The 21,589-nt window shown below is 42.4% G+C and overlaps 1 pseudogene; it reads right to left on the bottom strand.

Annotated features, from left to right (window-relative positions):
- LOC118679021 overlaps positions 1 to 18,619 on the bottom strand; it is a 34,647-nt pseudogene extending 16,028 nt beyond the window's left edge.
- Positions 18,620 to 21,589: the final 2,970 nt, after the last annotated feature.

Genomic DNA, 21,589 nt, shown 5'->3' on the forward strand with positions numbered 1-21,589 from the left:
ATTTCCTCAAATTATCTCTCTGTCTCTCCTCCCTTCTCCTCCCAGGACTCCCATATGCATATGTTGAGCTATTTATGGTGTCCCTGTGGTTCCTTAGACTGTTCACTTCTTATATATATACATTTTTTCCCTCAGACTCAATATTTTCAATTGCCCTATCTTAAGTTTACTGATTCTTTCTTCTGCCTGCTCAACCCTGCCTTAAAATCCTGCTACTGACATTTTTATTTTAGTTATTGTACTTTTCAGTTCCAGAAATTTTTTCCTTTTTCTTTTGGTTTTCTATCTCTTTGTAATTTTCATTTTGCTTATACATAATTTTCTTTTTTAAAAATATGTTTTATTGATTTCAGAGAGAGGAAATAAGATAGATAGATAGATAGATAGATAGATAGATAGATAGATGAGAGAGAGAAAGAGAGAGAGAGAGAGAGAGAAACATCAATGATGAGAGAGAATCATTGATTGGCTGCCTCCTGCACACCCCACACTGGGTATCGAGCCTAAAATCTGGGCATGACTGGGAATTGAACTGTGACCTTCTGGTTTATAGGTTGATGCTCAACCACTGAGCCATGCCAGTTGGGCTATACATTGTTTTCTTCATTCTTTCTACATCTTCCTTCAATTCTTTGAATATTTTTTTTTAAAAAAATAGATTTTTATTGATTTCAGAGAGGAAGGGAGAGGGAGAGAGAGATAAAAAACATCAATGATGAGAGAGAATCATTGATAGACTGCCTCCCACACACCCCAAACTGGGGATCAAGCACACGACTCAGGCATGTGCCCTGACTGGGAATCAAACCGTGACCTCCTGGTTCATAGGTTGACACTCAACCACTGAGCAACACTGGCTGGGCTCTTTGAACATCTTTAAAACAGGCATTTTTAAAGTATTTGTTTAGGTATTTCTCCAAGTGGTCTTTCTCAGGGACAGCTTTTTTTGGTTTATTTTTTATTTATGGCCATACTTTTCTCTTTCATTGTATGCGTTACAAATTTTTTGTTGTTGTTGAAAACTGGACATTTGAAGCTAATAATGATAACTTTGGAAAGCAGATTCTTCCTCTTCCTCTACTTGTTGAATTTTGTGTTTGTTATTGTTTATTATTTTTGATTGTTGTAGACCATCTCTGCGCTGGGGATCAACCAGAGGTGTAAACTTAAGGTCTTCTCGGGTCTTTTTTTTGAACCTGCGCCTTTCCCTGGGCATGCATGATGATTTCCTAAATTCCTGTATGTGTTTGATTTTGAATGTCCTAGACCTTAAATGCCTGGCTTTTAAAGGCAGGGGGGGAAGGAAACTGAGAAGGGGAAGAAAAACAAAAGAAATTGTAAAAAGACACTGGCCCTTTAAACCCTCTAAATGACATTTCAGCCTGAACAGGAGAGGCTTATGACAGTGGAAGGAGAACAGCGATGATTCTGTGTCACACTCTGTGTTTGCACCTCTATGATCAGAAGTAGCAGAGATCAGAGCACAGGTCCCTGATATTTGGAGGCAGGGTCCTTATTATCACCCTGGATCACTCAGCTGTGTGCAAGCTGCTCCTGAAACGTGTGCACAGATGCCTGTTGTGGGCCCGGGGTTGGGACATGGGTAGTTGTTACCATGAAATTGATGGAAATTATGTGCAATTTACCACCCAAGCCTTCCCCTGGGAGTTGGTAGCCTTCAATTGATTCTAGTTACAAAATTGTTATATCAGACAGATTCTGCCAGTGCAATTGTTGCCCAGTCAGGGAGATAGATTCCTACTGCTTCCTATTCTGCCATCTTTCGAGAACTTGCCCTTTATTAAAAGACTAGAGGCCCAGTGCACGAAATTCATGCAGGGGGTGGGGGTCCCTCAGCCCAGCCTGCACCCTCTCGCAATCCGAGACCCCTCAGGGGATATCCCTCTCAAAATCCGGGACTGCTGGCTCCTAACGGCTCACCTGCCTGCCGGCCTGATCCCCTAACCGCTTGCCTGCCTGCCCGATCACCCCTAACTGCCTCTGCCTGCCTGCCTGATCACCCCTAACTACTTGCCTGCCTGCCTCATCTCCCCTAACCACTCACCTGCCTGCCTCATTGCCCCTAAATGTCTCTGCCTGCCTGCCTAATCACCCCTAACCACTTGCCTGCTGCCTGATTGCCCCTAACCACTCACCTGCCTGCCTGATTGCCTCTAACCACTTCTGCCTCGGCCCCTGCCACGGTGGCTTAGTCCAGAAAGATGTCTGGAATGATGTCAGGAAGTTCATTCAGCTGTCCGGTCTAATTAGCATATTATGCTTTTATTATTATAGATAAACAGTAGCTTATTATTTCTTGAAATAATCCTCTTTGTTTTATATTTTAAAATAGTAAAAATATTTTCTGTATATTTCTGCAAATCTCTTAATCGCTTGTCCTTGCACAGTTAAACAATTTTAAAATAAGTGCACAATAATTATTAATGGGGGGGAAAGGCTGATGATTTTGCCCAAAGCAAGACATTTTCCCATTAACATGTTAGTATATCAAGGAGCAGAATGTTGTGTTTACAAATAAAAACCATTTTAAGTAAGGCAGCTACACCTTTTGGGGGTGCCATTAATATTGTGTTTATACTCTATGTCAAAGGTTCTTTTTTGGGGGGGCGCGAATTACTTTTTTTCTTCTCATTGTTATTGAAATGATTAAAAAAGTGCTGATAGTGTTACAAATGCCCCCCATTTCCCTCCCATTTTCCCCTCTCCACCCAGCCCCTTCCCCCTGCACAGGCCTTCACCACACTATTGTCTGTATCCATGGGCTATGCATATCCTATCTAATAATAGACAAACATGGTAATTGACCATATCTTCTCTACACCTCCCATTGGCTAATCAGCGCAATATGCAAATTAACTGCCAACAAAGATGGTGGCTAATTTGCATACTGCAGGCAGGGTGGGACAGCATGAGCCGCCAGCACGAGCCACCATCCAGGCCCCCGTGTGCGACCCCAGAAGTTGCCTGCCTGCCGCCCGTGACCGGATCTGGTCCCAAGCCGCAGGCCAGCACCTGTGTGCAACCTCAGAAGCCCCGAAAGCCCCAGAAGCCACCTGCCTGCCGCCTGTGACCAGATCTGATCCCGGGCAGCTGGCTGGCCCCAGAAGCCCCAGAAGCCACCTGATATGGCAGTAACTCTATCAGTAAGCACTCTGAAAGTCAGTGGCATAAATGCACCAATTAAAAGACAGATTATGAGGGTGAATCAAAAACAAAACCCGTGAGAAACCAAGATGGCAGCATAGGTAAACACCAGAAATTGCTGCCTCGCACAGCTACTTAAAAAATACAACTAAAAGACAAAACAGACATCATCCAGAACCAAGGAAGGCTGGCTGAGTGGAAATTCTACAACTAGCAGGAAAGAGAAAAGCACACTGAGACTCAGAGGAGGTGCGGTGTGGAAGTAAAGTGCAGAGGTACAGAGGCGCACGTGGAAAGGGCTGGCGACTGAGGACACGGTTGTCTTTTTCAATCAGGAGGGAGTCTCAAGATCCCAACTCCTCTGAACTCCAGTTCCGGGTGAGTCTCGGGGGACCCAGACTCATACGGGGAGAAACTGGACTGTCTGGCATCGGTCGGAACTCGAGGGTGGCTTTCTCTCAGAGGTGCTTGCGGTGATTACTGGGACACTTAGACATGGGGCCTCTTAGGGTAGGACTGAGGAGCAGCCATAGCTGTTTGCTCCACCCTGTTGATTCCCTGAGACCCCGCCGCATCCAAGCTGTGCACAGAGGCTTTTGCATATGAAAGGCCTGGCCCTTTGCAATCTAAAAATTACCTAACAAACTGCAGCTGGGTCAGAGAGACCCAGAACTTCCAAAAGAAGGTCCAAGGCCCCACAGCAGCTTGCATTGCTTCACAGCTGTGCCTCATCTGGGCACCTCCAAACCCCAAACAAAGAAGAGGAATCTGCAGATCTCTCCATAGCTCCTCCCAGGTAGCCTCAGGCAGAGGCTAAATTAGCACCTCCTTAGAGATCCAAGAGCCAGTGTACCCAGTGGTCAGAGTGGGACCATCCAGATTACAACTCCTCAGATCCATAAGGGACACACTCAGGGGGCAGACTCAGTGAGCACCAAAGCCCCACTGATGCAAGTCTTGCCCCAGAAGGGTGTCTCCAGCACAGAAGTTCTCCCACTGTAGACACAACTGATTCTCACAGCCAATTGGCCCAGAGGTCAATTCCTCCCAGTGATCCTACAACAATCAAGGCTTACCTACAACAATGCTGTGCACAAAGCCCATGAAGGGGAGCACTAAGAGTGTCCACCTCAGGTAATTGGGGAGGCTGAGCCACTGGGCCCTATAGGACACCTAACACAGAAAGCCACTCTATCAACACAGGGAAGCATAAAAAATGCGGAGACAAACAAACAGGTCACAAATGACAGAAATGGAGGAAAGCAAACTACTGGATATAGAGTTCAAAACCACACTTATAAGGTTTTTCAAGAATTTTCTAGAAACCACCGATAAATTTAGTAAGACCCTCAATAAGTCTAGTGAGACCCCCGATAAATTTAGTGAGACCCTCAAGAAATCTAGTGAGACCCTCGAGGTTATGAAAAAGGACCAACTAGAAATTAAGCATACACTGACTGAAATAAAGAATATTATACAGAGTTCCAACAGCAGACTAGAGGATTGCAAGAATCAAGTCAAAGATTTGAAATATGAAGAAGCAAAACACAACCAACTGGAAAAACAAAAAGAAAAAAGAATCCAAAAATATGAAGATAGTGTAAGGAGCCTCTGGGACAACTTCAAGCATACCAATATCCGAATTATGGGGGTGCCAGAAGAAGAGAGAGAGCAAGATATTGAAAACCTATTTGAAGAAATAATGACAGAAAACTTCCCCTACCTTGTGAAAGAAATAGACTTACAAGTCCAGAAGCTCAGAGAACCCCAAACTAAAGGAATCCAAAGAGGACCACACCAAGACACATCATAATTAAAATGCCAAGAGCAAAAGACACAGAGAGAATCTTAAAAGCAGCAAGAGAAAAACAGTCAGTTACCTACAAGGGAGTACCCATATGACTGTCAGCTGATTTCTCAACAGAAACTATGCAGGCCAGAAGGGAGTGGCAAGAAATATTCAAAGTGATGAATAGCAAGAACCTACAACCAAGATTACTTTACCCAGCAAAGCTATTATTCAGAATTGAAGGTCAGATAAAGAGCTTCACAGATAAGAAAAAGCTAAAGGAGTTCATCACCACCAAACCAGTATTATATGAAATGCTGAAAGGTGTCCTTTAAGAAGAGGAAGAAGAAGAAAAAGGTAAAGATACAAATTATGAACAACAAATACACATCTATCAACAAGTGAATCTAAAAATCAAGTGAATAAATAATCTGATGAACAGAATAAACTGGTGAATATAATAGAATCAGGGGCATAGAAAGGGAGTGGACTGACTATTCTCGGGGGGAAAGGAGTGTGGGGGTGCGGGAAGAGACTGGACAAAAATCGTACACCTATGGATGAGGACATGGGGGCGGTGGTGGTAAGGGCAGAGGGTGGGGTTGGAATCGGGTGGAGGGGAGCTATGGGGGGAAAAAAAGAGGAACAACTGTAATTATCTGAACAATAAAGATTTAATTTAAAAAACAAACAAACAAACAAAACAAAAAACAAAACCCACTTTAAATATAAAGACACATATAGCTTAAAAGTAAATGAATTAAGCTGCAGCCTGTTTTGCTCAGTGGATAGAGCATTAGCCTGTGGACTGAAGGGTCCCAGGTTCGATTCCAGTCAAGGGCATGTACCTCATTTGCTGGCTTGATCCCAGTTCCTATCAGAGCATGTGCAGGAGGCAACCAATCAATGTGTCTCTCCCTTTCCCTTCACTCTCTAAAATTCAATGGAAAAATATCCTTGGGTGAAGATTAACAAAAACAAAGTAAATGGATTAAGTAACATTAAAGAGATTATAAGAAAAATATATTCCAAATTTTGCTAGTTGTATAATGGTTATGTTTAAATTATTAACACTTAAGAAATTGGGTGAAGAATACATATAATATGCTGTAGTATTTTATGTTTTTTTTACATGTATGAGATTATTTCAAATTAAAATATTAAAAAATTAAAAATTAATAAAATATTAATTGAAATGTATCTGCATTACATGAAAAATCTCCTAATTGCTTCTAGCATAATTTATTAAATTGTGCTAAAATTTACAAGGGTTCAATTTAAAAATATCTTAATTCTAAATCATATAATAGAAAATATATAATAATGCAGTTATAAGCACTTATCTGAAAATAAAAATTTAAAGAAGTGAATTTAAAGAATGGATTAGCCAAAGAAAATATATTCACAACCCATGGACACAGACAACAGTATGGTGATGGCCAGAGAGAAGTGGGGGGCAAGAGTTGGGTAGAGGGGACAAAAGGGGGGAAATAGGGACATTCTGTATAATAATAATAAAAGGCTAATATGCAAATTGACTGAACGGCAGAATGGCCGGTTGGTATGATGTGCACTGGCCACCAGGGGGCAGACGCTCAATGCAGGAGCTACCCCCTGGTGGTCAGTGCACTTCCATATGGGGAGTGCCACTCAGCTAGAAGCTGGCTCATGGCTGGCCAGTGCAGAGGTGGTGGCAGGAGCCTCTCCCACCTCCGTGGCAGCACTAAGAATGTCCAACTAATGGTTTAGGTCCAATCCCTTGGGGGCCTAAGCCTTTAGTTGGACATCCTCCAAGGGCTCCCTGGCTGCCAGAAGGATGTCTGACTGCAAGCTTAGGCCTGATCCCCCGGGGAGTGGGCCTAAGTCAACAGGTGGACATCCCCCAAGGGGTCCTGGGCTGCAAATGGGTGCAGGCCAGGCTGAGGGACCCGCCCCGCCCCCCCCAGTGCACAAATTTTTGTGCACCGGGCCTCTAGTATGCATATACTGTATGTTCTTTGGTTAATCTCTTCCCACCCACCCTTCTTCCCTCTGAGATCTGTCAGTCTGTTCCATGCATCCATGTCTCTGGACCTATTTTGTTCATCAGTTTATTTTGTAGATTCTACATATAATTAAAATCATGTGATATTTGTCTTTCTCTGACTGGCTTATTTTGTTTAGTATAATAATCTCTAGTTCCATCCATGCTGTTGCAAAAGGTAAGAGATGTTTCTTTTTTTTACAGCCACATATTATTCCATTATGTAAATGTACTACAGCTTTTTTATCCACTGATCTACCAAAGGGCACTTGGGCTGTTTCCAGATCTTAGCTATTGTAAATAATGCTGCTATGAACATAGGGGTGCATACATTCTTCTTAGTTGCTTTTTGGGGATTCTACAGATATATTCCCAGAAGTGGGATCACCAGGTCAAAAGGCAGTTCCATTTTTATTTTTTTGAGGAAACTCCATACTGTTTTCCATAATGGCTGCAACAGTCTGCATTCCCACCAGTAGTGTACTAGGGTTTCCTTTTCTCTACATCCTTGTCAGCACTTGTTGTTTGTTGATTTACTGATGGTAGCCATTCTGGCAGATGTGAGGTGATGCCTCATGGTAGTTTTAATTTGCATCTTTTTGATGATTATTGATGTTGAGCATTTTTTCATCTGTCTATTGGCAATCTGTATGTCCTCTTTGGAGATGTGTCTATTCAGGTCATTTACCCATTTTTTAATTGGGTTGTTTGTCTTCCATTGAGTGTATATGTTCTTTATATATTTTGAATATTAACCCCTTATCAGATGTATCTTTGGAGAATATGTTCTCCCTTTTAATTTTACTGATTGTTTCTTTTGCTTTGTAAAAGCTTTTTAGTTTGATGTAGTCCCATTTGTTTATTTTTTCCTTTGTTTCTCTTGCCCTAGGAAATGTATCAGTGAAAATACTACTACCTGAGTTGTCTGAGATTTTGCTGCCTATAGTTCTTCTAGGATTTCTATGGTTTCACGACTTACGTTTAAGTATTTTATGCATTTTGAATTTATTCTTGTGTATGGTGTAAGTTAGTGGTCTAGTTTTATTTTTTACATGTATCTGTCCAATTTTCCCAACACCATTTATTGAAGAGACTGTCTTTACTCCATTGTGTGCTCTTGCCTCCTTTATCAAATATTAATTGACCATTGATATCTGAGGCCTCTGTTCTGTTCCATTGATCTAAATTCCTATTCTTGTGCCAGTACCAGGCTTATGCCAAAGGTTTTTAATATTGGCCACATGTTGAAAAAGCACTGATGTCTGCTCCCATGCCCAGAAATTCTGGTTAAGTGGTCAGGGGTATTGAATGACCTGGGCTTTGGCAGTTCTAAACACTCCCCAGGTGATTCTAATGAGCATGGGAATCTCTGCTCTATTCCTTCTTTCCCTCATGGCAATAAACATGCTATTCAGAATATGACTGCTCATTTTTATACTCTAAGATGGAGCTCATGATTTCTGAATGAGCATTCATTTTTCACTTTACAATTCAGGCATATTGTCTAACATTTAAGTAGGTCAGGTAGTTCAAACATCATTTTTGGGCCACTTTCAGATGGTAAGACATAGTGGGTTCAATCTAAGCACTACTATAAGAGTTGCATATCTTTACACTTTAGGCTGCAACCGTAGCACAGAAGCAAATGCTAGATTAAGGTTAAAAGTGACTTGAGCCTTGGCCGGTGTGGCTTAGTTGGAGCACTGTTCCATGCACCAAAAGGTGCATTTCCGGTCAAGGCACATACCTAGGTTGTGAGTTTGATTCCCAGTCAGGGCACGTATGGAAGGCAACCCATTGATGTTTCTCTCTCACTTTGATCTTTCTCTCTTTCTTTCTTTCTCTCCCTTCTTCTCTCTCTAAAAATTCAATGAAAACATATTTTTTTAAAAAGTGACCTAAGCCCTCTCTTAAGACCTTGTCTCTCTCGTGTGAAATTGAGGCTAATAGTAGTGTGAAGGCAGTTCTTTTCTGAACACATGGATTATAGACTGAATAAAAGGCTTCATTTTCCAGAACTGTCAGTTTGATGCCTTTCTCAATAATTAGATTTACTAAAGAATTTTATAGAGAAAAAAACGAGAGAAATTAAGCAAAATGTCCAGATGTCATCTGTTAAAAATGTTTTATTGAGACAATAAACAAATGACATCAAGTACTAAAATTTTAATTAAAATATGATTTACAATGTTGCTACACACCACTCGAAGCATCCTTATTGATGGGAAATAAGATTGCACTGCTTGTATCCTTAGGACACTGGAACGTCCCATTTGACTTTGTGGCCTCCCCGCCAGTAGAGTGCTCTGATGATGTCTTCTCCATGCCCACAAGCGTGAAAATTTTCAACACTTTAAAACAATAGCAATATCAAACATTGCCTTTCACTGCTGGCTACATCACTAAATAGATGTATGTTATGTTTTCTTGCCTTCTGCTCAGAAAAATCTAAGTATTGCATTTCTGTCAATTCATTGATTGAAGAGCTTCCCCCTCAGAATGTTGACAGCTGTTTCAGACCTTTAGAAAATAATTTGATAACAGCTGAAATGGATTGGCTAAAGAATTTGGAACTAGGTAATTAGCATTCATCAAATGCACACATTTCCTTTGAAAAACCTTTTCAACCCAAAAGTTAACTATCAGGAAGCTGATAATTCTTAAGTCTCAAAACAGGCCTTGGTAATGCTTAATTCTCCATTAGCTGATTTAAAATATAGTGACTCTTGGATAAGTTATTAGTGAGTGCTAACTGTAACTACTGTTGTTTTAATTTTTGCTTTTTATCCATCAGACAAATAGCCATGTGAGAATGGTGGGCCATCTCTTAATGGCACAAGGTACTGATAAATTCCTTGTACTTGGTGAGATGTAACTCCAAACTATAAAGTGGAAATAAACCCAGTAACCCAGTTAATTATCTTTGTAGACATAAAAATATTCTTTGCAAGAAACGACGATGTATATGTGTTGTAGTCACCACTGTGTTGAGAAGTGTTAAAGTTCTTGCAGTAAAAACCGGAATGTTAATAGTGGCTAAGCAGTCTGGTGTGACTGGGAGATTTTCCCTTCTTCCTGTAGATTGTAAATGTCTTATTTGAACATCTAATCCTTACATAATTGAAAAATGCAACTCTATGTTAAAATGCTTTGAATATGTAAAGTAAACTATAGCCCAGCCAGCGTGGCTCAGTGGTTGAACGTCGACCTATGAACTCCGAGGTCAGGGTTCAATTCCTGGTCAGTGCACATGTCTGGGTTGTGGGTTTGATCCCGAATGTGGGGCGTGCAGGAGGCAGACGATCAATGATTCTCTCTCATTATTGATGCTTCTATCTCTCTCCCTCTCCCTTCTTCTCTGAAATCAATACAAATATATTTTAAAAAAATAAAGTAAGCTATAAATGTACCTTCAGAGCCGACTGGGATCACTCGTCTTACTTATCTGAAGCCTCAGTTCACAAAAAGCCTCCCAGGAATGAGGTTCCTGTGGATAGATGAGTAGAAACTGCTGTGTGTGCTGTGTCAACATTCCAGTGACAACAAAAGGGCCTTCAGTGCGTTCTTCATTTTGTTTTCTAGATTCATTTCATTAGCTAGACTGTCCAGAGCAGTGCCGAATAGCACAGACAGGGAGTGCACTCGTCTTGCTCCTGACATTAGTAGAAAGCCTTTACCTTTTCAGGATCGGTCACTATTGATTTCTGATGAACGCTGTTTAAAATATTTAAGAAAACTTTTTAATTTTATTAAACACTTTTAATAAATGGATACAAAATTTTATTAAATATTTTGTATCTATTGAAAAAAATAAAATCACCACAAGTTATTTGGCTTTTATTTTTGGTTCAGTGACATAATATTTTTAGTTTTCTAATGCTGCTAAGTTAAAATGGGCTCATTAGTGTGGGGGTCTAGTCCGATATGACTGGTATCCTTATGAGAAAAGGAGATTAGTACACAAGGTACAGAAGGAAGACCATGTGGAAACAGCGGGAGAAGGTGACCACCTTCCAGCCAAGGAGAGAGGCCTCAGAAGAAAGCAACCGTGCCCACACCTTGATCTTGTTAGACTTCCAGACTCCAGAATTTTGAAAAAATAATTTCTGCTAAGTCACCCAGTCTGTGGTACTTTGTTACGATAACCCTGGTGAACTGTTCTATTTCCCAAACTGTGGCGTGAATAGCTTAGTAGGTGCATAAATCCGTGAATAGTTTATATGCATACATCAGGGCAGGCCAGGTGCAAAGCAGAGGCAGCCCCTACAAAAGCCGAAGTCTGAGCTCAGAGTCATCCTGAGAAACCTTGGGACCTGTGAACACGGGGCAGGGGCTGGACATCCACAGGAAGATCAGGCCCAGGTGACCCGGACCCTGCGCTCTGCAGGCCTGCACGACGCTGCACGTCCCAGGAGACTGGTCATCACTGGCAGGTGCTTGCTTAGCGCACACTCAGGCGTGTGGGCCAAATCCTCTCCTCACCTGCTTTTGTAAATAAATGTTGCTGGAGCACAGCACAGCTATCTGCTTACACATTGCTGTGGTGCTTCCACACGAGATGGCAGAACTGAATAGCTGCGACAGAGGCCATATGGCCTGTAAGATCTAAAATAGTTGCTAAGCATTACAGAAAAGTTTAAGAAGTCTGAAATGAAGTGAATAGTATACCAAAGTACCCCTTTTTCCATGCACATGATGGATTTGTAGACCTGAGTTCAGGGAAGTTCCTGTATACTAGCACTTAACATGAAACTGTGTGAGCAGTGGCTTCTCAGGCGGCCTCATGAGACGACAAGCTAGGAAATGAGAAGAGCCAGGCTTGAGGAACCTTAGGAAAATGCTTGGGAAACCTTGGGAAAATGCTTGGGAAATGCTTGGGGACCTTGGGAAAATGCTTGGGGAACCTTGGGAAATGCTTGGGAAATGCTTGGGGACCATGGTGAAGGCTTGGGGAACCTTGGGAAATGCTTGGGGACCTTGGGAAAAATGCTTGGGGAACCTTGGGAAATGCTTGGGAAACCTTGGGAAAATGCTTGGGGAACCTTGAGGACCTTGGGAAATGCTTGGGGACCATGGTGAAGGCTTGGGGAACCTTGGGAAATGCTTGGGAAATGCTTGGGGACCTTGGGAAATGCTTGGGGACCATGGGAAATGCTGGGGAGACCTTGGGAAATGCTTGGGGAACCTTGGGAAATGCTTGGGAAATGCTTGGGGACCTTGGGAAATGCTTGGGGACTGTGGGAAATGCTGGGGAGACCTTGGGAAATGCTTGGGGAACCTTGGGAAATGCTTGGGAAATGCTTGGGGACCTTGGGAAATGCTTGGGGACCGTGGGAAATGCTGGGGAGACCTTGGGAAATGCTTGGGGAACCTTGGGAAATGCTTGGGGACCGTGGGAAATGCTGGGGAGACCTTGGGAAATGCTTGGGGACCTTGGGAAAATGCTTGGGGACCTTGGGCAATGCTTGGGGAACCTTGGGAAATGCTTGGGGGCCTTGGGAAAATGCTTGGGGATCTTGGGAAATGCTTGGGAAATGTTTGGGGAACCTTGGGAAAATGCTTGGGGACCGTGGGAAATGCTTGGGGAACCTTGGGGAAATGCTTGGGGAACCTGGGAAAATGCTTGGGGACCTTGGGAAATGCTTGGGAAATGTTTGGGGAACCTTGGGAAAATGCTTGGGGACCTTGGGAAATGCTTGGGGAACCTTGGGAAAATGCTTGGGGATCTTGGGAAATGCTGGGGAGACCTTGGGAAATGCTTGGGGACCTTGGGAAAATGCTTGGGGACCTTGGGAAAATGCTTGGGGACCTTGGGAAATGCTTGGGGAACCTTGGGAAAATGCTTGGGGACCATGGGAAATGCTGGGGAGACCTTGGGAAATGCTTGGGGACCTTGGGAAAATGCTTGGGGACCTTGGCTTGGGGACCTTGGGAAATGCTTGGGGAACCTTGGGAAAATGCTTGGGGACCTTGGGAAATGCTGGATTTTGACAAAAGGAAGGGGATAGAGGCATGCTAATCAAGATGAACAGCTGGGTGTACGGCAGTTAACTGAGGAAGGTCTAAGCACTAGAACTAGAGAAAAGAATGTCAGGAGATTTCTACAGAAAGATCCCACGGCACAGGAGCCACTGTGGAGAGTTTTGTTCTGGAAGTGGAAGGCTACACAAACCAGATTTCAGCTATAATGAAGTCTCCCAGGCCCTGGTTATCCAGACAGGGTTGGCTCAAAAATCTGTGGAAGTTCTTTTCTCTTTCCTCTCAAGATTTCTAAGAGTTCTCGGGAACTTACATCCTTTCGGTCACCTCTGGCTCCAAACTCCTTCTTCAAGTGAGGCTGTCTTATCCACGCACACCAATCCAGATATGACTGTTCAACCTCTTCCATGCGTTAGGTCTACACACACTCACACCCACAGAAAGCACTCAGGAGAGTGGTATATTTTACGTTTCTGAAGCGAGGGGGGTTGGGCCTCGGAGAGTAGTTTCCGGAGAACAAAGTAAATCACCTTAGGTTTAATCTTGAAAACTGTGTCTTTAAATATTCTTTGGCTACTTTGCCAATCAGAAAATTTCTTCTGGCTGCCTCTTAGGGCATCCTCTCCAGCCGACTGTCTTGCGTTATCCACCACTATCTTCTCTCTCTACACCTTTCTTCTCTTCTTTTCCTCTTCTTCAGAAGCAAAAAGAAATTTCTTCCTATGTTTTATGCAGACTCACTTAGCTTTCCTCTTTGGATATCTTTAAATTCTCACCACTGTCTTCGTGATGCCAAAGATGCTGCCGAGAAGTCTGATGTACTTTGGTTCTCTGTATGTGATTTGCTTTGTCTACGTAAGTTTTGAGAATTCTCAGTCATCATCAGTGTTCTCCCATGTGTCCTTCCCTGTTTTTCCTTCTCCTTCTGGCACTCCTATCATCAGCATGTTGACTCTTTATTACTTCCTAGTGCCTGATGGGAGGATTTCTTAATCTTATCTGATCAAGAAGCCTCCCCCCCCCCCCGCCCGGAGAATACTCTCTGAGATTCACACCCTCCATCCAGTTTTTTTTTTATGTCAGCAATTATAGTTTCAATCATTATTTCCACTTGGTTTCTTTTTTTTTAATGACTGCCTACTATTAAATAGAATTTAATATCCTATTTTCTAGAATAAGAGAAATATGAACGACATTACAGAATGAAAGAGTTCACAGAATGGGTAATAAAATCCTACATCTAAGTACAAGATAGTAAAATTAAAGAATCTCAAAGACAAAGAAGAAAATTCATGTACCTATTCAACTATACTTATTTTAACTTCTCATGGGTTCTATAAATCAGTCTGGTAGAGTTGTTTAGTCTATTTTCTTATTTTACTCTTACACGAGAGTAAATAATCTGTGGGAAGCAGTCATCATTCTTCAGTGATGACCCCTTGGGTGATTTGTGGAAGTATGATATTGGCTGTTGTTTTAAGTTAGATTTTCTTTATTCTGTCCAGGAGATAGCTTTCTGTTTTTGGTTTTCTGAGTGTTTTTGTATTTTTTTCATCATAAATATTAATTTTCAACCATATACTTTCTAAAATATATAAAATCTGCATATAATAGATTATTTGTGTAAGTACTGCTTATTTGTAAGGATTGATTACCATAAACAACTTCTAATTCACACTCTTCAATTTACTAGTAAATAAATGTCTTGAATTCTTTTGTAGGAAAGAGCCAAGACATTTTTCTTTAAGCCTAAATGAAATTTGATAGTTTTCTCTTACATTCATTTCTTAAAAGCAATGCAAATATAAGATTTCTCCAACTCTACTAACCTTAGTCTAATTCAATATTATAAGCTTTTTTTGTGTGTGAGAGAGACACATCGATTGGTTGCCTCCCACATGTGCCCCAACCAGCCTGGGAACCTGAAACTGGGATGCATGCCCCTGATAGAATCAAACCCAAGATCTCCAGTCTACAGGCCAACGCTCTAACCACTGAGATACCCGGCTAGGGCAGCTTTCATATCTTTTAAACTCACTTTCATACTTTCCCTTCTCTATCGCTCTGCACTTCATTCTATAGCATTTATTTGGTTCTCTCTTCCAGGCAACTCGTTCTTTCCTCAGCTGTCCATCTGGTCTGCTGCTGAATGGTTCAATTGGATTTTAAATTCCAGTAATTTTATTTTTCACTCCTGAAAATTATGCTTGTTTTTTTCAATATTGTGCTTTTGTTATGTCTTCACACGTCTTTAGGAAACATTAACATATTTATGCTACATATTGGGTTTTTAAATTTAATATTTAAAGCAATGGTTTCTAAATGTAGGTATACATCAGAATGACCTGAGAACGCGTTAAAACACAGCTTGCTGGACTTGCCGCTACAGTTTCAGTGGGTATGGAGTGGACTCTGGGAATGTATATTTCCACATTCAAGGTGACACTGATGCTGTTAGTTTAGGGATCACATTTTGAGGAAAACTGATCTCAAGTATTTGTAGGTGAACTTTTTCTAGCCATTGTTGTCTCTCTCTGTCTCTTTCTCTGCTTGTGTTTTTGTTTTTTGTGGTTTTGTTTGTTTGTTTGCTTTGAGGGAAATACTTGGGACATGGGATGAAGCTGCATTTCTGAAGGAAGGATTTGAGTTTGCTTTTGCCAGATTTCTGGGGACACTACCAGCCCAGGACCATTGTAAATCAAATTCTTGGCTGGAGGCTTTTTGAAATCCCGTTTAGATGAATTCAGGTTATGTGGTCACATTAAGAATGGGTTTAGTTATGCTACTTGACAACCACTTTTGAGATTGGTAGTATCTTTACGGTTCAATGTAGTAGGGCCGGTGTTAGTTTCAGTCTAACTCTGCAGTGAATGTGCAGCCCTTTGGTGCCCCTTAGGGGAGGGTGGGGGGGAGGAGGGGGAGAGAGAGGGTCCTCCTTAGCTCCCACCTTGGCCCTTTCTTCGGCTCCTGCTCTGCTGAGCTGGTGGAACCTGGGTGGGTTCACCAGGTGCATGGCGTGCCCTCCAGGTGAAAGCAGGCCCAGGGCCCAGCTGGCCACTCTGTGTTCTGAGAGTTGCAAACATTCTCTCCTGATCTGTCATTTCCTTTTCACTTTGCCTATGGTATTTTTCAGCCGAGAGAAAATTAAATTTTCGTAGGAGACCCTAGGAATTATGTTCAATTTTCTTTAGCTAATACAGACAGCACACTTCTCTTGCTGCTGGCATTAGTCAGAATGCCTTTAAATTTTCAGAATTTTTTTACTATTGATTTCTGATAAGTAATGTTTAAAATAATTAAGGAAATATTTGTATTTTATTAAACATTCTTAAATAGATACAAAATTTTATGAGCTCTTTTGTGTTTATTGAAAAAATAAAGTCACCACCTGTTTCTTGGCTTTTATTTTTCATTTAATAATGTAACAGTTTTAGTTTTTAGTGCTGAAGCATCTATCAATTAAAAACTAAATCTGATTTAGTTTGCTGCTTGACTCCATTTGCTAATATTTTCTTGGGGTTTTGGTTATTACTTTTATGTTGTTGTCTCACATAGGAATGGGCTGTATTGCAGAGCTTGCCGACTGCGTTCAGGACTGCTGCTCTTCCTGGACCAGTTGTCTATGGAGGTGTGTGCTGGAGGCAGGCAGGGCCCCGCTCCAGGCGGCGAACCCCGTGATGGAACCGTGCGAGTCTCTGTTGGTGCCGCCTGCCTGGACCAGGGACCTCAGCCCTGCAGTCAGTTCCTGTGGCCGAGCCTCCTCCCTCCCTCCCACTTCCAATCATGGCCTATGACTCAGTGATGGCGAACCTTTTGAGCTCGGCGTGTCAGCATTTTGAAAAACCCTAACTTAACTCTGGTGCCGTGTCACATATAGAAATTTTTTGATATTTGCAACCATAGTAAAACAAAGACTTATATTTTTGATATTTATTTTATATATTTAAATGCCATTTAACAAAGAAAAATCAACCAAAAAAATGAGTTCACGTGTCACCTCTGACACGCGTGTCATAGGTTCGCCATCACTGGCTATGTGATGGTGTATCCGGCAGCACCCTCCCTGCTTCTGGAAGCCTCACTTCAAACTCAGGTCAGGGCCGCCCATCACCCAGCCCCCAGGAGTTACTGATTTTGCCCTTCACACTGTATTACTCTAGGTCAGTGGGCAAACAGAATTCCACCAGTTATTTTAACAGAGCGAATTTATTATAAGAACTCGATTAAACAGATTCTGGAGGATATAAAATGGAAAAAGGACCACTGACCTCACCTAGAGACAGTAACTGCAGGAGGCAGCCACTACTTAGTCCGGGAGGAATAAAGGGACAGCTTGGAGTTATTCCAGTCTAGAAGCTTGGTGGAGTGGGAGGCAGACCTCTGCGGATAAGCGTCAGACAGTGGTTACTGATATTTCAGAGGTGGTCAGATGAGGCTGATGTCCTGGGAATGTAGAAACAACTGGAAACGGGAATCAGCTGTTTCTGGAACCCACTGCCACCCCTGGGATGAGCTGCAGCCCTTGAAATTCTCTTCCAGCTTCTGGCTTCCTCTGGCCCCGCTCCCAGCAGGATCTGGGAGAGGAATGCGATGTGCAGAGTCCCCGCAGCGCAGAGCGCGAGAAGGGCCTTGCTTTTGCGGCTGAGTGGCTTCATGCCCTGCCGTGCCGCCGCCTGAGTTCTGCACGGGGAGCCTCCCTCTCCCTTCTGCACTTCTGTGTGACCTCTATTTTCCTCGTATGTTGTGGTTCAAGGTCACCGATGTCTTCCAGTTTCATTGAAAATGGATTTGTCTTCCTTTTCTTATTATTGTAATGCTCTTACACAAACTATTCTCTGAGTACCGGAGGAGGATTCCTAAGGAGGGAAGTGCAGTCCTCCTTTACTCCATCATCTAAAAACTGGAAGTTATAGATGTGCTATTGGCCGTGTGATTTCCTCGAACACTTTCTTGTCCCTCCCAGCTTTCTTTTCATCTTGGTGTAGCATTTGATTATGACTTTCTTTTTCTGGTGTCATTGAGGACATGGTTGTTTTTAACCCCAATAAAGACGCCCAATTATTCCTTAAACTGTCTTCTGATTTCCATAGTTAGTCATTTTTAGGAATAGATTCTAAGTTTTCAGAATGATGCTCTAGCTCCCTGACGAGCAATAAAAAGGTGTGTCTGACATACATGCTCTTCCTCCTAGAATGAGAAGAGCCAATCCAGGAGCTGGCGTCCGCCCATTCCCAGGCGTGCAGAGTTCCCTAGGCCCCGGGCAGTGATCGTTTTCATTTTGCTGGACGCTCATTCTCATACATATCCCCGAGTTTAGATCGACAGTCACTGCACAGACCAAGCCCAGATGCCTGGCAGCTCTTAGTTAATGTCACTGAACGGACAGGTGACCTGCTAGTTGTGTGGCCCTGACTCCAGCTTTTTCCAGGGATGCCAGAGGTTTTGACCCTCCCTGGCTTGAAGACCCTCTCCAATACTGACATGGGGATCTGTTAGAAAGATCTGTAAGAAGTCTGAGGTACGTGAGAAGTGAGCCCAGGTCTATGTGCCAGGACCTACCTGTCCTCACTGCTGAGGTTGCTGAGTCGGGAGTCACCCGGCTGACGGAATGAAGCTGCACTGGAGAATGGGCGCCATAGGTCCAACCAGCGGAAGGCCTCCATGAGTGTACACCTTTCAGCCTCACCTCCCTGACCCATCCGGAATGAATGCCAGGTGTATGGGAAGGAGCATGTGCCTGGAGTCATGAGGCCTCATCTTTGCTGTTTCTGTGTGTGCTGTATCACCCATCCTGTATCCATTTTTGTTTGTTTTATTTAAAAATTTTTACTGATTTCAGAAAGAGAGAGGGAGGTAGAGGGAGGAAGAGAGAGAAACATGGTTGTGAGAGTGAAACATCCAGGGGCCGCCTCCTGCACATGCCCCAACCAGGAATCAAACCCAAACCCAGCAAACTTTTCGTGGCCAGGGCTGAACAGTTTTTTACGTGCTCATTTGCCACCTGTATGTCCAATTCCGCAAAATGTTTGTTCGTTGTATCTTACCCATTTTCCAACAGGTATTTTTTAATGATGAGTTTTGAGACTCCTTTATATATTCCAGATCTGAGTTTCCTACTTTGTGCCTTGTCTTTTCATCCACTTTCACAGAGCACATGTTTTTAATTTTGTTAAGGTCTAATAGATTACATTTTTCCTTTGTAGATCACACTTTTGGCGCCAAGTACAAAAACTTGAAGATTTTGTCCTATGCTACTTTTTTCTCAGTTTTATAGTTTTATGTTTTGTATTTAAGTCTGTGATGCATTTGTATCTGTTTTCAAAGGTAAGTAAATCTGGTGCTAAGTGAAGTCTGTTGTATCTCCTGCCGTATTACCAACACCAGCCCATGACTGTTACTGCAGGTAAAACACGTTGGGTGTCATCCGGACGCCTTCTCCTCCCTCTTCCTGCCTGGCTCTCTGACATACAGGACTGATGTGACTATGGAAACATACCCTCCCAGCAACATTTTGGAGATTACTAAGCTCAGAAATAATTTGCCACCTCTGAGCCAGGTGATGCTTTGATTCTTTTTAAGTTGCAGGCTTAGGACATCAAGAACAAAAGGGAGTCAAAGAAAATACGAGTTTCCTCTCTCAAATGCGGTGCTAAGACAGTGTGTTTATCACCTACACTAGTTCTGGTCCTTACTGGGCAGGAGAGGTGTAGTGTCAAGCCTAGGAGTGGATCCCTCTGGTGTGCCCTCCTGTCTACAATAGCTGTCTTTAAACTTGAATTAATTGGAAACTGCCTCCCCTCCCAGCCGTGTCTTCTACAGGGAGGCAGGAAAGGAGCATGATCCTTTTCTCTCCCTCAGCTCCGTTCCCATTGCTCTCCAACGTGGAGTGGAGCACAGGCCCCGGCGTGGGCAGGGAGCGCGGCCTCACTGGGACACCCCAGGACAGCCTTGTGCTCTGATGCTGGCAGAGTTGTAAAACTTAGTCTTTCTTTTGGGGTGCATTTCTGTTGGTTCCTTGGGGATTCTTGTCACCTTTAATTTGAAGTCTTCTCTACCCAGGAGAATGCTTTTCTTTGGATTTTATATGTACAATAGAGTTATTTTGTTGTTGTTGACCAGCATACCTTATCTAGATAAACCTTTTGCTTTTCACCAGTAAGTGTGTCTTCCTACGGCAGGTAAAGCAGGTGCTGATATAATGCCTTTGGCAGATAAGCATCTGTTAGAAATAATCTTTCTTCAGCTAATATTCAAAATGCATCAAGAACTCATACAACTCAACAACTACAAAAACAACAAAGACACACAATCGAATTAAAAAATGGGGAGAGGATCTGAACACTTTTCCCAAGATGGCCAATAGATATATGAAAAGATGCTCAACCTTAGTAGCTATAAGGGATATGCAAGTTAAAACCACAGTGAGGTATCCTCATACCTGTTAGAATGGCTATGATAACTAAGACAAGAAATAACAAGTGTTGGAGAGATTGCCAGAAAAAAAGTCATGCTTGTTCACTACTGCTGGGAATGTAAACTGGTGCAGTCTCTGTGGAAAACAGTATGGAGGCTACTAATGAAATTAAGAATAGAGCTATCCTACAACCCAGCAATTCCTCTTCCGGGTATTTACCCTAAAAATGTGAAGACTCTTAATTGTAAAGATATATGTGTCTCTATGTCAGTGATGGCGAACCTTTTGAGCTCGGCGTGTCAGCATTTAGAAAAACCCTAACTTAACTCTGATGCCGTGTCACATATAGAAATTTTTTGATATTTGCAACCATAGTAAAACAAAGACTTATATTTTTGATATTTATTTTATATATTTAAATGCCATTTAACAAAGAAAAATCAACCAAAAAAATGAGTTTGCGTGTCACCTCTGATACACGTGTCATAGGTTCACCATCACTGCCCTATGTTCGTTGCAGCATTATTCACAATGGCCAAGACATGAAAACAACCCAAGTGTTTTTTGATGAATGATTGCATATATACAATGGAATGCTACTCAACCATAAAAAATGATAAATTTTTTCCATTTGCAGCAACATGGATGGATCCTGAGAGTATTATGTTAAGTGAAATAAGACAGAAGAGAACAAGGAGCTTATAATTTCACTCATATTTGAGATATAAAACTGAAAGCAACAACCTAACAAATAAAACAAACTCTCAGACACTACAACAGTATGATGGTTACCAGAAGGGAAGGGAGACTAGACTTTGGGGGGTGAGCATACCTTATACAGATGATGTATTAATAGAATGATACACCTGAAACTTATGTAATGTTTTTAACCAATCTTACCCTGATACATTTAATTTTCTAAAAAAAGAAACAATCTCCTTTCAATGGAAAGGAGAGAGGAGACAGAATCCTAAGAGGGCTGGTATGGGGCACACCTGTTTTGCAGACAGTGCTTGTAACAGTTATCGGTTGCTGTAACAGATTACCCCACACTTAGGCCATTGGATGGAGCCCATTGAGGAGCCTGTCTTGTCTGTTCCCGGCTTGGATTTTCTAGGCTAGGCCCACTCACATGTCTGGGCCCCCAGCTGGGAAGGCGGGCACCACTGTGATGACAGGACCTCTCCTTCCTCAGGCCCGTGCAGGCTTGTCTACGTGG

This window comes from Myotis myotis, unplaced genomic scaffold (genome assembly GCF_014108235.1).
Source record: "Myotis myotis isolate mMyoMyo1 unplaced genomic scaffold, mMyoMyo1.p scaffold_m19_p_22, whole genome shotgun sequence".
Lineage (NCBI taxonomy): Eukaryota > Metazoa > Chordata > Mammalia > Chiroptera > Vespertilionidae > Myotis > Myotis myotis.